This window comes from Pezoporus occidentalis, unplaced genomic scaffold (assembly GCF_034315485.1).
Source record: "Pezoporus occidentalis ecotype Australia unplaced genomic scaffold, CSIRO_AGI_Poc_V1 ctg120, whole genome shotgun sequence".
Lineage (NCBI taxonomy): Eukaryota > Metazoa > Chordata > Aves > Psittaciformes > Psittacidae > Pezoporus > Pezoporus occidentalis.
Window position 1 is genome coordinate 964602 of NW_026912995.1, and position 14099 is coordinate 978700.

General features: G+C 39.2%; 1 long non-coding RNA gene across 3 annotated transcripts in view; it reads right to left on the reverse strand.

The window, feature by feature from the left end:
• LOC134157812 (uncharacterized) overlaps window positions 1–13027 on the reverse strand; it is an 88610-nt gene extending 75583 nt beyond the window's left edge. For all 3 annotated transcript variants that reach the window (XR_009962479.1, XR_009962477.1, XR_009962478.1), the window contains exons 1-2: window positions 12919–13027; window positions 5659–5837 (exon numbers count right to left, since the gene is read on the reverse strand). This is a non-coding gene — a long non-coding RNA (uncharacterized LOC134157812). The remainder of the gene's footprint in view (window positions 1–5658; window positions 5838–12918) is intronic.
• Between the last annotated feature and the right edge of the window lie 1072 nt (window positions 13028–14099).

Sequence of the window (14099 nt, forward strand, 5' to 3'; positions counted from 1 at the left end):
AATCGCTTGACCTGAAAGACTGTATCAGTCACTATCTCCAGTGCAGCAAGCGTCGCAACTTGCTCATGACTAAAATACTGATAATTTAGCAGAAACTCAGAGAAAGAGACCCTGTGTAAAGAGTGTTACTGGATGGAAACAAAGGAAGAAATCCATTACCAAGTTAAGCTTCCCTTCTGGTATTACTCAAACACATATTTACGAATATACACGTGGGGGCAGGGGGAATGTTGATGCTAAAAGAAACAAAGTGGCCCATGAGGTCTAGAAGTTATAATTCATTGATCTTACCTCACCAGAAATAACATTATGTGACTGGCTTATTAATCTGGTACAAGCAGCTTAGACAAAACAACGTAAACCTATAAAAACATTAAGTACTTTGAAGCATTTCACCAAACTGTTTATAGACTAGGACAACGCTATGAAATTGTTCAGAAAGATCAATATAAAAAAAAAAAAAAATCAGCTTAGAAGGGGGAAAAATGGGTTTTAGCCATGGCACATTAGGCAGCACCAGGTCCGTGGCTGTTGCTCATAATTATTTTTTGCAGCAAAAATCAAATGCTCCTTGGTCAAATCATCAGCCTTTTCAAAAGTAGTGAGGTGACCGCATGTTCCTACCTCCTGCGTATTAGACATGGTTCTTGGTTACAAGAAGACGAGGGACAACAATGCTAGGGTGAACATGACCAAAGGTGGCAGATCTCAGCAGCACTCAGGTATTTGCATTCATCAGGGAGCAGGAAAGCAAAAGGTAATATGGAGTTGTCCCACTGAGTGATATGGGGGAGGTATGCTGAACAGCTACCAAGAAAGACTTTTCTTTCTAATTCACCACCTGAAGCATTTGGTCTTACAGACTTCACAGGCTGGAAAACAAGTAAATGGAGAAAAAGCATTTGGCAGGGACATAATAGCCTTGAAGGAGAAGCCAGTCTCATACCACACTTACACTATGATGTACTGCACACACATACTGCAGCATGGTACTGATATTTGATGCTGCTTTCCCAGGGGTTACCTTACTGAATTGTCTACCAGATTAATCATTCTCAGTTTACCAAGTAGGCTAGCTACACAAACATTCATCATGTGAGTTTGTTTTACTGGTTGCTTTGTTTTGAACAAAGAAGCAGCAATGCTGTTGCAGGATTTCACAAACTAGATTTTCTATATCTTGCTTGGAGGTTACCAAAAGAAATCCCATCTAGGGCCATTACTCCACATTCTTGCCAATTCGTACATAAAAGCCTGAACTTAAGAAATAGGGCTGAGAACTCTCAACAAATTAAATCCTATTATGTTTTAGTGTGTCTAAGTGCCTAATTCCCCTTAGTAATCATTTATTTAATTTTCTTTTTGAAAGTTAATATTTAATGCATTTTAAATTAATGTTATTAGTGAAAAGTACTTTGAATTAGACAATAGGAATTTGAATATGCTTCTCATAAAAGTCTTCAGCAGAGCCATCATCCTACATTTGAGGATAAATGTGCAAATACACACACTTGCCTTACAGGGTGCTTATAAAATTGCCTGAGTGTGATTTTTGGTCAAGAAAATTGATTGAAAATATTGAGCCTATTAAACATACAGTATTTATCTCAAGAAGCACTACTTCAATAATAGGTACATTATAGAAAATCTAGAGGGACAAAATTATAAACAGGATTAAATAAAGTTTGCCATAGACATGCCCCAGAAAGGCAATAAGCAGTACTTTCATACCAATTCTCTGGTATGAGAGCACCAATTTCCTTTCATCAAGCTGCAAGAACCATCCTGCAAGTATTACTAGCCTATGTGAGCAAAACCATAACATCTCTCATCTCAAACCGGCCATTTTTTATGGTCTGGATATTGCAGTCTTGTAACTTCTTTTTGAGGGAAATGTCAATCCTGCTTTTACTGCAAAAAGCATCCAGTAACAGAGTATCATGTTAAAAAGAAAAAAGACTAAGCCTGTTTCTATCTGCTGTTTGCCTTTGGGTTAGCTTTAGGGGAGGCTTTCCTTTAGACAGCTTAGGGCTAGAAAGTCCTACAAGAACTATTAAATGTGAAGATATGGATACAGTCCTTGACTATGAGAGTCCCTAAGACACAGATTGCTGAAAGCATTTGACAGAGTGGGAAAAGCTTCACTTTATGCCTGCCTGCTCTCATATTATTTCCTTAAACATCAGGAACTGGAAGCTCTGCAAGTCGCTAGAAGGCTAGCCCACTAAAGTGGGATACATAGACCTTTGACCTCATTTTCCATTCTTATTTTTCTTCATTCAAATATTTAATGGTACCAAACACATCAAATAAAATTACAGTCTCTCAAGGTAATGTACAGAGAAGCTAAGTGTGAAAGCACAACACTAATGAACCTTTTCTCCAATTTTTATTTTTCAAAATAAAACCTTTTGAATCTCTCCTTTTTTTTTTCCTCACCCGTAAGCTTAGTATCTTCTCCCCCTAGGAAGATTTTCTTTCACCATATTTAAATTCCTCAGGTAGAAAAAAATACGTATGTGAAAACCAGCTATTATATTCACCATTTCTTTAGGGGTTAAACAAAAAAAGAAAAAAGAAAAAACATTAAGCTTGTGCTGTTCTCCAGAGATCATCACTATAGTCTTTTTATTGTCTTTGAGAGTACTGGTTATGCACACAAAACCTAACCCCCTAGGTGAGGTGGGCAACTCATTTAATTATCAAAGAACCAAGAAAATTAGTCTTTAAAGGACCTAGTACTTTTAAAAACACAATAATACTCCCTTCTCATCCCTGTACATCTGCAGACATTTGGACTAGGAAGCTTCAGGGTTGCGGGGTTTTTTGTGAAAAAAAGTCTAACTGGAAAATGTTAAAGACTTCTCTTGGGCAGCTTAAGCTGCTGCATGTTTTAACTGTTAGTCATGTATTCCTATCAGAAGTATAGGAGTCCCAATGGATAAACCCCAACTGTAGCCAAGAGAAAATCTGAGATGTTTTCCTTTTTTTGCTAATAAGCCAGCTCTCAGAAAATAGCCAAGTTTAGGAGGTAGGTAAAGCACTGACTTTGAAAAGCAAGCTAGGAAAGATTTTTGCTTGCTCTAAAAAGATAACTTTAGGAGAAATCCTACCACTTAAGGATTTATGTAAATATTTGTCAGTATGCAAGTTAAAAATAGTTCATTATAATTCCATCTGTATTAACATGTCTAATGGCTCACGTGACATAGAATTAGCTACACATCCTAAACACAACATCCAGCATCAGATCTGAATTTCCAGACTAATAGACAGAACCTCTTACCCAATACAGTTTAGCTTTAGCCACTCTCTGTGAAGACTGTCTACTATGTATTTTTATTCTCTATAATACCTGAAATAGGCAAGAACTGCTGAAGCAAATGTACATTTAAAGGTAAAATACACATGGCTTCTGACTGGAACAGTATGCTTAGCACTGCATAAACACAGTCCAGACTGGCTGTGTTTTTCTTCAATTCCTCTTGCTTGGATTTTAACAAGCAAGATTAACTAAACTATGAAGCTCATATTACCTGGGGCAAACAACAGAAATCCATCTCTTGCCAGAACCTTTGTACATCCAACAGTTACATATTTCCAAAAGAAAACTGGCTCTTGGAAAAAGTTACACAAAAGAAATTATACAATTCAGTTGGGAAGGGAGCATGCCAGTGTATTGGAGGAAGCAGAAAGTAGGAGCTCTTGTTTCCAAAGGACTCCATTCAGCAAGCTGTGAGCTCCAACACTGCTGCCTTGACTCACATCATACCCACTGTTTTGGGTTGTTGTAATGGGACACCTGTCCTGGCATCTCTTACTGTAAGTACAGTCATGTCAGACTGTTTATCTTGAACATTTATCAAGAGAAGGAACAGGCTAAGAGACACCTCCCGTCCCTAAGTTTCAACTAAATCCCTTCTACAGGGGAAGAGGAGCACCTACCATCAGTCTAGCAAAAGCAGAGCATAGGACTTCTTGAAGAGCCATTAAGCTTGAGCAGCTGTGTTCTACAAAGTCCATTTAGCCAAAATCTACAAAGCACGGGGGCAAGATCTGGTGCCCTTTAACATTCTACTCCTTATGGCTTAGTTATCAATACCTTCAGCTTACTACTCAAATTTGTAAGAGTTCAGGAGATTAAAAGATGGAAAATTTTGGCAGATGGTCCCAGAAAGATCACTGGCAGTTTAGAAGGCAGTTTGTGCCCCGTTTCTCTCGTCAGCATACAGAGTAGAGCTACAGCAAACCTCAACATACAGGACCTTCAGAACAGCAGGCTCCAAGTTACATTACAGTCTCCTTTGCTGCTTTTAATGAACAGGTAACTCAGTGTCCACAAATCTCTTCAAGACCTCAAATAATTAGAACACATACAATAAAAACAGATGCAAAAACCTCAGAACCTAAAAATCACTTTCCCTATGATATTGATTATATCTGTTAATTTTGTCCGTTAGCAAATGAATAGTTAGTAAGGAAAGGAATTTGTTGAGCTCATCTAAAAGAAAGCAGCAAGCTTGTAGACAGGCTTGAGAATGCTTCTGAAGGAGCTGAAGGTTCAGCTTTTCAATTAACTTTTTTCATTTTACCAATGCATAACTGATAATGTCAAATCAGGCAAGATCCCTCCCTTTCCCACCTCCACTGCCAGTCAATTCCCTAAAATTGAATTGAAAAATTCAGTTTGTTTAAAACAGGGTGTAACAGGTACAAAATCAAAAATTAGCAATCCCTCTACAAGAAAAAATATATTTTAAGTGTCATTTTTTCTAGAGAAAAAAATGAAAGATATTTAGAAAAATTCAGTCAAAAGAACATACTAGATTCCCATAGTTAGTTCAACTGAAGTTTATTACATAATACAAAAATATTTTAACATATTAAGCAAATACAGTTTAAAATAATATATTCCAGTGTTCTCCAGATGAAACAAAGAGCACAAGTGTTACTTTATTATTTTCCTGGACATTTTTTCAACACTGCACTCAATTTCTTCTGATAAAAGAGAGTCAGATTTTTCAGCCAGGTCCTGGTGATATCAAACTTATTCCCTCCCCACCCCAGCAATGTCTAGCATAATGCCTGTGAAAAACAAACCTTTGCACTAGGCTTATCCCGGCCACGTCTGACACTTTTACAACAGAATCCAACGGGTAGAAATATCAGCCTTTATATTTACTTATAGCCTTCAAGCTAAATTAACAAGCTGCTATGACTCAGACTAAGCTGCATGTTCTTAGACTGTGCAATTTCAGCAAATAATAAGGATACCAACCTCTCAAAAGCATGGATTCTTTAAAAAGTTTAAGGATTTCCAATCCTGAGCAACTTACCTTAAACGTAGACTAATGAAAAATTCAAAATACTCAAGAAGTGACTACGCAGCCAGACTTGAAGCAGCTGAGCATTAGGTAGTCAATGAAATTTACCAAGTACAAATACTGGATCCTTCACATAGTACAGAGTAACAATGGACACCAATATACACTGGGAGAGAATGTGTGGGTACTAGTCAGCAGCAGTCAGTCAGTACAAGTCAGCAGTGTGGCCTGGCAGCCAAGAGGACAAATCACATCATGGGGTACATGAAACAGCATGAACAACTGGTTAAAAGAGGTGATTATCCTGCTGTATTCAGCCTTGGTGCAGCCTTACCTGAGTACCTCACCTGGGTACCACAGGGTGTGAAGGTCCTTGAATGTGTCCAGAGGAGGGCCACAAAGCTGGTGAAAGGGCTGGAAGGCATGTCCTGTGAGAAGCAGCTGAGGACTGTGGGCTCATCTGGTTTGGAGAAAAGAAGATTGAAGGGCAACCTCACTGCTCTCCGCAGCTTCCTGAGGAGGGAAGGTGGAGAGGGAGATGTTTATCCCTTTTCCCTGGTATCCAGTGATAGGATGTGTGGGAATGGTTCAAAGATATGCCAGGGGAAGTTTAGAACAGGCATTAGGAAGCATTTTGTTACCAAGAAGGTGGTCAGCCACCAGAACAGGCTTCTCAGGGAGAGGTTCATGCCCCAGTGTTTGAGACAAACACCCTTAATACTGTGCTTTAACTTCTGGTCAGGCCTGAAGTGGTCAGGCAGTTAGACTAGATGACCATGGTAGGTCTGTTCCAACTAGACATATTCTATTAGATTAATTAAAATATCATTTAAAATTTTAAAAAAGCAGACAGTGAACTCAAGCACCAGAAAACACTCAAGATTTCTCCTGGCAGACCTAACTCTGATCTCCGGGTTTACGCACAATATAACATTGCTAATTTGTACAAACACACCGTATATAAGGAAAGATATCAAGAGTTTGTTGTAATATGGAGGAAATAAGATGGAGTTTGTTTTGCTGGGAGGTTTTTTGTCCATTTTTGTTGGGGATCTTTGCTGGGGGAGGAGGTTTGTTGCTTTGCTTTTTTTTTTTATAGCTAGGACTCTTCCTCATTCAGGATTAAATCATTCTGTCTAATAAGCGATATAGCAAGGAGGGTGTAATTCAAGGAAAGATCTGCATATTTAACCATCTCACCCAACTACCCAAGAGGAGATTGTATCCAATTATAGTCATCCCTTTGACTAACACTTCACTATCTTCCTTCTCATCCTGAATGTGTCATTCACAACCCCCCAGCTTTTCCCAAGCTTTTCTAATTAGCTTTATATTTTTCCTGCATGCGTTAGCCCTCCACACCTTTTCTTGCTGCCTACTACTCTGTCTTTGCTATTTTTAAAAATTACATACTATGCACGAAATCTGACAGCAAAGCAGCAGACAAGCAAGTCTGGTGGACCAGTGCTGTAGGTACTGGTGACAGAAGCAGGAGGAAACTGTACTTTCCCTTTCTGTTTCCCAACTTCCACAGAGATGCAGTAGATGCACGTAAAGGCTTTACTGGAGTCACTGAACTGACATAGAAGCTGCTGAGTAACTAACATGGTGGGAGGGTGTGTTTTACTGCCTGGCAGGGCCACAAGACCAACATATAAGAAGCACAGTAGTGAGTCTGGCTTGATGCAGTGACCATACAGCAGAGTACAGACCTGTTAACTGAAGTACACTCACTGCCACAAAGGAGAAGCGGCACTGACCCAGAGAGAATGATTTCAAGAGCATCAAAGTCAGAGGTTTGCAAATGAGATTCTCAGCATCTTTCAGTTACTGAAAGCAAAACTAAGGTTAGGTACCCAAGACAAAAAGCAATGCATGGAAATAAAGAACAAGTTTTACATGACCTGGTGGAACAAGTAACACGCTCAATGAAATGCAGATTACTTTCACTTCCATTTGGGGGTCTTGCCTGCTCACATCAAGAGTTTCTGGTCTCCCACTGACAGAACACTCAAGTACTGAAAACTAAACTCTTCCTATGCGGAATAGCATGCACTACTTTGGAAGAATTAGAATAACAAAAACTCTCATATATACCCCAATGACACTAAGCTAAAAATCAAGCATTTGACAAGTTAGCTAACTGATAACACAGGCCAAAATATTTCCCTTTAATAACACACAGAAGGAAAGGGCTTAACAATTTTAACCTAATTTTTTTACTCACAAGCAGCTCAGGGCACTGGGCCAGATCCTCTGTCCACATAAGTTTCAGTAGTGTTGTGGCCAACTGCTGTTCTGTGCCATAAATGTTTCAAGTCTCTGATGAATGGAAGTAAATTAATTACAAGTAGGACAGTAGTTTTCATGACCTAATATCCGTATTTGTAATAGAGCATGAAGGACTTCAGCACTTATGCCCTGCAAATGGACAATCACACAAAGGAGGACGCCTGAGTGCCTCAGTATTTCAAAGCTGGGGGACCAAATGGAGACATATCACCGTATTACACCCACATGGTCAAGGAAATAAATCCTTATTTAACGTACCCTTTCTCTGTTGATGTTTCCCATTCTTCTATTTTAAAAGCAAGCAAACCGCTTCATGAACATTATCTTTACCCCTTCACATCTAGTTCTTACACCCTCTATTGAATAAGGTTTACTTATTAAAGGACCTATCCAACACCCAAAGGATCCAACACTGTTTTGATTCCTAAAGCTGATATAGTAGTCAAACATCAAATCTGAAGTACATTTAAGATCCCTGTCCTTATAACACTGTGTACTATTGGCATGCTCCAGAATATGAGCATTTCCACTATTCCTGGTTTACAGCAAGCTTCACATTAGGCTTTTTATACTATAAATATGTTCTACCAGATATGATGGGACTACCACACTAAGATGTATACCTGGATCTCAAGTTCTCATCCTCAGTCTAGCCTTGGAACAAAGGCTGCTTCCTGGCTCAGTTAAAGGCAACACCCTTGTTTAGATTGAGGAAGTCAGAGATATCAAGTCTAAAACTAGACCAATCCCTAGATTCTTCCATTGCTATTTAAGCTTCAGTCCTGCAAAATAATTCCATCAGCTTTCAAGCATCCCTCTAGCAGTCAACAAGATTCTTTACCTATACAAAGTACATCTACTAGTAAGCATTTATAGGATAGGCTATTTGATTTTACAAAGTTTTAATTCATCTTAGTTTACACATTCAGTAGTTAAGATCTCCTGTGCACAGAATTTAGAAACTGCTTAGTTGCTAAATTCCCTTCTTGAAACATATCCCTGTAATCTTCAGGTTTCCATTAAAAATATAAGACTCTAGAATTCATGAACGTCAGGAAAATCATGCCAAACACTATTAAGTCAGTAAAGATTCTTTAAAGTTAAAAAGGGTTATGCTAGATTTGTTAAATTACCTGTTGATCTGTTGAGAAAGCATTCCCTTTACAGGAAACAAACAAAATTATTCTAACAAAGACTTTGTATCTACGTACAATGTAATGATTTCCTCAAGCACTCTCAAACAGAAAGAGATCACAAGCAGACAGCTAGTCCAGAGCTCATAGTAAACCTATTTTGCACAAATAAAGATCTTTGACTTCACTTAGTTAAGTGAATTCCTATGTTCTCTAAGACAGATAATCACAGTTACAGCTTAACACTGTAAAATGGTAGTTAAGACAATGTCTACTGAAAACAAATACAAGTTTCAGGGGAAGCGGTATTTTTTAGCTTTAAGAAAATTCTTTTTATTTTTCTTCCTCAAGATAGAAGGAACACACTCATTTTTAAGATCTCATGTTTACACTTGGAGCACCAAAAGCCTAGCAGAGCATTTCACGTGGACTTGAGAGATTTAGATCCTGTTACCACACTAGGTACTGCTCTCCTAAGTGGCGCTTCCCCACACCTCGGGATGTTTGCCATGTGCATCAGATTTGTTTTAAGTATTGATTTTAAAATATCTACCCTTCTCCTTTGCTTGGGTTTCAGTCTTGTCAGACCATGATGAAACAAGACTTAGTCGCCACTTGGCCGTGACATTTCAGCGTGTACAAGAAACTTAATCCAAATGAAGACTTTTATTTAAAAAAAAAAATAAATTACCAGAGCTCCCCTGTAAATTATAGCAACACCTACATTAAAAGTTCGTCTCCCCTTCTGCCTTCCAGATCCCAGTAACTCTGATCACAATATTAGGTGATGGGGATGACTATCTCCTGGGACTGATTTATTTCGTATGTGCCACTGAACACATCATCATTTTCAAACATGAATAGCTGGAGCTTGAGCACAAAGAAACATAGTACCAAAGAAGCAGCTTATTTCTTCACAGGAGTAAAGCTTACACTTGGTAATAACTAGCTACGTAACCAAGCCTCTGAAGCAATGATCTCATTCGGAAAGGTTCTGCTTTCCATTAGCAGACCTGGGTCCATCCATTCATATCCATGAATTGTAAAAAAAAATAAAAATCAGCTGTTTATTCACCTTTTTAAAGGCTGCTGTAGGTGCTGTGTCTTTCTGACAATACTAACAGCACTTACACGTGGAGCTGTAATGTTGCAGATTCCAGCAGCCCACTTGGCAGGCTCTCACAAGATCTTGCCTTGAGTATTGAAGAGGTGACAACACCAGTGAGTCTTCCCATACACCCACATTAATGTACACAGCTGGCTTTTTATTAAATGCACTGAGCCTTTAACAGAAACCCTTTGATCTATGCAGAAATAAATGCAAAAGACAAATAGGAACACAGTTTGCTGTATCACTCTATCCTCCCTGGATTCTGAAGGGAAACAACCGCGAGTCTCTGAGACTCACCAAAATAGTGTTACTCTTGAGAAGCATGCAACAGTTTAGGATTGTATCACAAGAGTCTCTGCCCTCAGAACCTTGACACAGACATGAGAAAATATAGTCCTCCTCTACAGGAAAAGTCACGATTTAAAAACAGCTGACAGCAGCCATAGACAAATAAAAGCAAACATGTCTGAAGTCTTCAAACATCCTGTCAACAGTACTTTTGCAAAGTTACAGCCACTGTGGAGCTTCAGATGTACATAGGCAACGTTCTACATCGCTAGTCTGAAGTAAGAGTGCTGAGTCAAAGCTAATGCCTCAAATGATAAAGCTGAAACTTCACAGCTTAATCACCAGATCCAGATGCATCCTACCTGGGAGCTTTCAAGCTGCACATTAACAAAATCTCATGTAAAATAGTTAAAAGTTTTACTATTTGATCCTTAATGAAGTTTACTACTGATTTGACCTTAATATAGCAGGCTTCAAACAAGTTCTATCTGGCCCTCAGAGACAGTTATATCTGGCTGCTACACCAGCACAAATCCAGTGACTCCAGACATTGTTAACAGAGTGCAGAACTTATTCCAGAAAATTTAGGAATCAGTCTCAAGACTGTGACACTTCCAAGATTATTGTTGCTCAGTTACCACCAAGAAACTAGCAATGAGAACACAAAAGATAACAAACAGCGACATGGCTAAACTCACTCAGAAATGGTTTCATAATACATGACCTGTGCTTAAATAGGAACCTTGTTAAGGGAATTAACAAAGAATTTCTGAAGTGTTTTCCAGATGTTTGGAGTAATAAGCATAAAATCCCTTATGGTATGTTAAAGAAAAAAATATGATACTATTAATCTCCTTTGTTTCAAAGGAAAGCTATCCAAGAAGAGTCTGTGTTCAAACTAAAAATAGACACAAACACTAATTTTATCATTCTAAGAAGGGACAGACTGATGATCTGTGTGCACATGAATGTATTTATTAATAAAAATAAAAAAGGTCAACAGAAAACAAGCAAAAAACCCAAACAAGCAAACAAAAAAAACAAACAGAAAGGCCATCAGAATGCACAGACATCGGCCAGTCTACTGGGTACTTTCAGTATTTTGCAGTACTTTCTAAGGAGATTGAAAGCGAGACCTTTGAAAAACCTGAGACCAGTATTAAGATCTCCTACATGAAACATTTCAACTTCACACTTTGAAGGTTTTGCTGCCCAGTGCCAGACAGTATATGAGAAGGGGAGGGAAGGCAGTCAATAACAACTGCAGCAGCACCCAGGGACTCTCCCCACCCCAAGTCCGTGAATATTGCTTCTCCTTTTCATCCTCCCAGAAATCACCTGTTAGCAATAGCTATAACAGTATGAGTTAACCCTACATTTCTCTATCATGTAGAGACAGAAGGTGATGGGTCTTAACTAGGGGGCTGCCTCCTTCCTTTACCTAGCTAGCACTTTACTCTGCAAGGATTCCCATTAAAACCTCAGGGGGCTTTTCAGCAATTAACACAGTGGGAATGGTAGTCATCAGCTCACAGCAGGGTCATGCAACAGCCTATGTACCCACAGGGACACAGCGCAATTGCGCTCATTAATAGAAAGCTTTGGAAAGGCTTGAAAGCTTTCCAAATGTAAAGCTTTCCAAGTCCCTCATAATGCTGTGATCGTGTGCAGCTCCTGGCTAGGAATCCTTACAAAGCTGCGTAACACCTGAGCTGGCCTGTTAAAGCATCGAGGAGCAAACATGAAAGACTTTAACCTCAAATGCACTAGCTGCAAACAGTTATCAAGAGACTGTCATTGCCTGTAAGAGACCTCGTGCAAACCCAGGTTTCCTGTGTCTGTTTTCATCTATATCAGCATTAAAGAAGTTAGCTACCGGCATGCATTTTTATCTATAGCCTTTATCTGCAAACATCAGATTCGTAACAAGACCCCATCACGTGCTGGTATTTATACTTTTTTGTTCCTTAGCAGCACCCGAAGCCAAACCCCAGGGGAATCTTTGGAAGCATTTTTTAATTATTTTTTTTTTTTTTTAAGCACAGATGTACCTATACTGCAAATATTTATCTGGAAGTTCTCAATACTAGAACAACAAGAAACTAGCAGTCTCATAGCTACCGATTCAACATTTTGAAAAGCAGTAAAAGTACTTTTTAAGTGATTTGAAAGGGAATATAAAGCATAATTGTTGCAGAGGGAGGGAGAAAATGGTTGTATTTCCCAAAGTCAGGCTTATTGATTAGACTTTCAAGTACATTATAAAGCTAAAAGCTGCATTCAACAGCTGCTGACATTTGCTGATTCCGCAGGTCATTCCAGCAGTACAGCTTATATCTTCACCATAGAAGAGCCCATTTTCAAGGTCACTGGAACTATTTCTGTTGAACTTTAATACTGCATCTGCACGTGCTAAATCCTGGATATTACATTATTGACTTATAGAAGAATGACTTTTTCAGCTTGACTACATCGTGTCCATTGAAATTTATATGCTCTACTTCAGTGCCCTTATTGGAGCTATTCAGCAAGAAAAAAGTTCTGAATGTGTTTTGGAAGCATCTATTTGTACAACCAAGCATAACGCCCCTCACATGCATTCCAGCTGCTTTTCTGCGCCAGTCAAGGAGGTATCAGAGCAGAGCTCTTTTCATGAGATCTATCTGTCAGTCTCATCTCCCCACTGCCCCTAAGGACACTCAGGGGACACTGCACAGATTTCTGCAGGGTAGTGCTGCACTTAAAATAGAAACAAGTGTACTGCTCTTACCTGAAGAATCCACGTTGCTGGCGCTACCATGTGTTATCTTTGCAGAGGACTGGCACAGGTCCACAAAGAACTATCACCAGTCCCTAAATACCCCAGTGCCCACAGGAATAAAAAGCTATCTAACCAGATCTTTTCCATAACAGAAACCAGACAACTCCCTGACACTAAATCCTATTTAAAACTAAGTGCCTCTTTGAGGGGGGCCCTGAGGGCAGCTGTAGGCTATGATTGCCTTGCGTGGCCTCAGCTGAGACACTACCCATACACTTCACTCACTATCCCGGGCTCCATTTAAACTCAAACCCAGCAACCAGGTCTGGTTTAAGTGGTGTTGTAGTATGTCTTTCTCTTTCCTGGACCATCTCTGCACCATCCAGGGCTCATGATGGCCCTTGTTACAGTTCTGCCCTGCTTGTGTGTCCACCCCTGACTAATTGGGAGAGGGAGGGGAAAGATAAGGCTTGTATTCTACCCATTAAAAACTTGATCTCTTTCATCAGCTAAAGTGACACTATCAATGTCACTGCACTATGTGCATGCTTAGCAACTGTTCAAATCAATACTTTCTCTTTGATGAGCTACATAAAGTGACTTTGAGACCTTTTACTTTAATAATTCTACTTAGACCTTCATAAGAGAGGCTGTTGTGGACTTCAGAAATAGAAACATATGTTCTTCCCTGGAGGAGGTGAGGAAAGATTAAAAACCTTGCTAGGAGGAAAACTTTCAACAAAATTACGCACAGGTTTTCCTCTATTATCTGCTGCGTTCCTGTGGGCTGGTACAATTTCTCATGGGCAGGTAAAATTGGGATTTTTCCCTTCAGCTCCACAGTGAATGATGGGGCAGAAATGGGCTGTATGCCAACTTCGAAACGTTAAATTTGCTCCAGTGAGGTGATCTGCACATCACCATACAGATTTCCCCTCTTTCCCTGTCCTCTAGCTCAAGACTTCACCTGCCCTGCACAGACATTTCCCAGGGCTTAAGATGTTTTGTAGCACTGGCTGATACATAATACACTGTCACATGGCATCAATTTGTCTATTTTGCCTAAAGTCAAATTGGTTACAAAAATTGCTCTGCTTCAGTAAATTCTCAACACACAAATTTACTATCTCATTATGTTCCTACTCTCTTTAGAGATAATAGTCACATTAAATGCTCATTAATATTAAAAT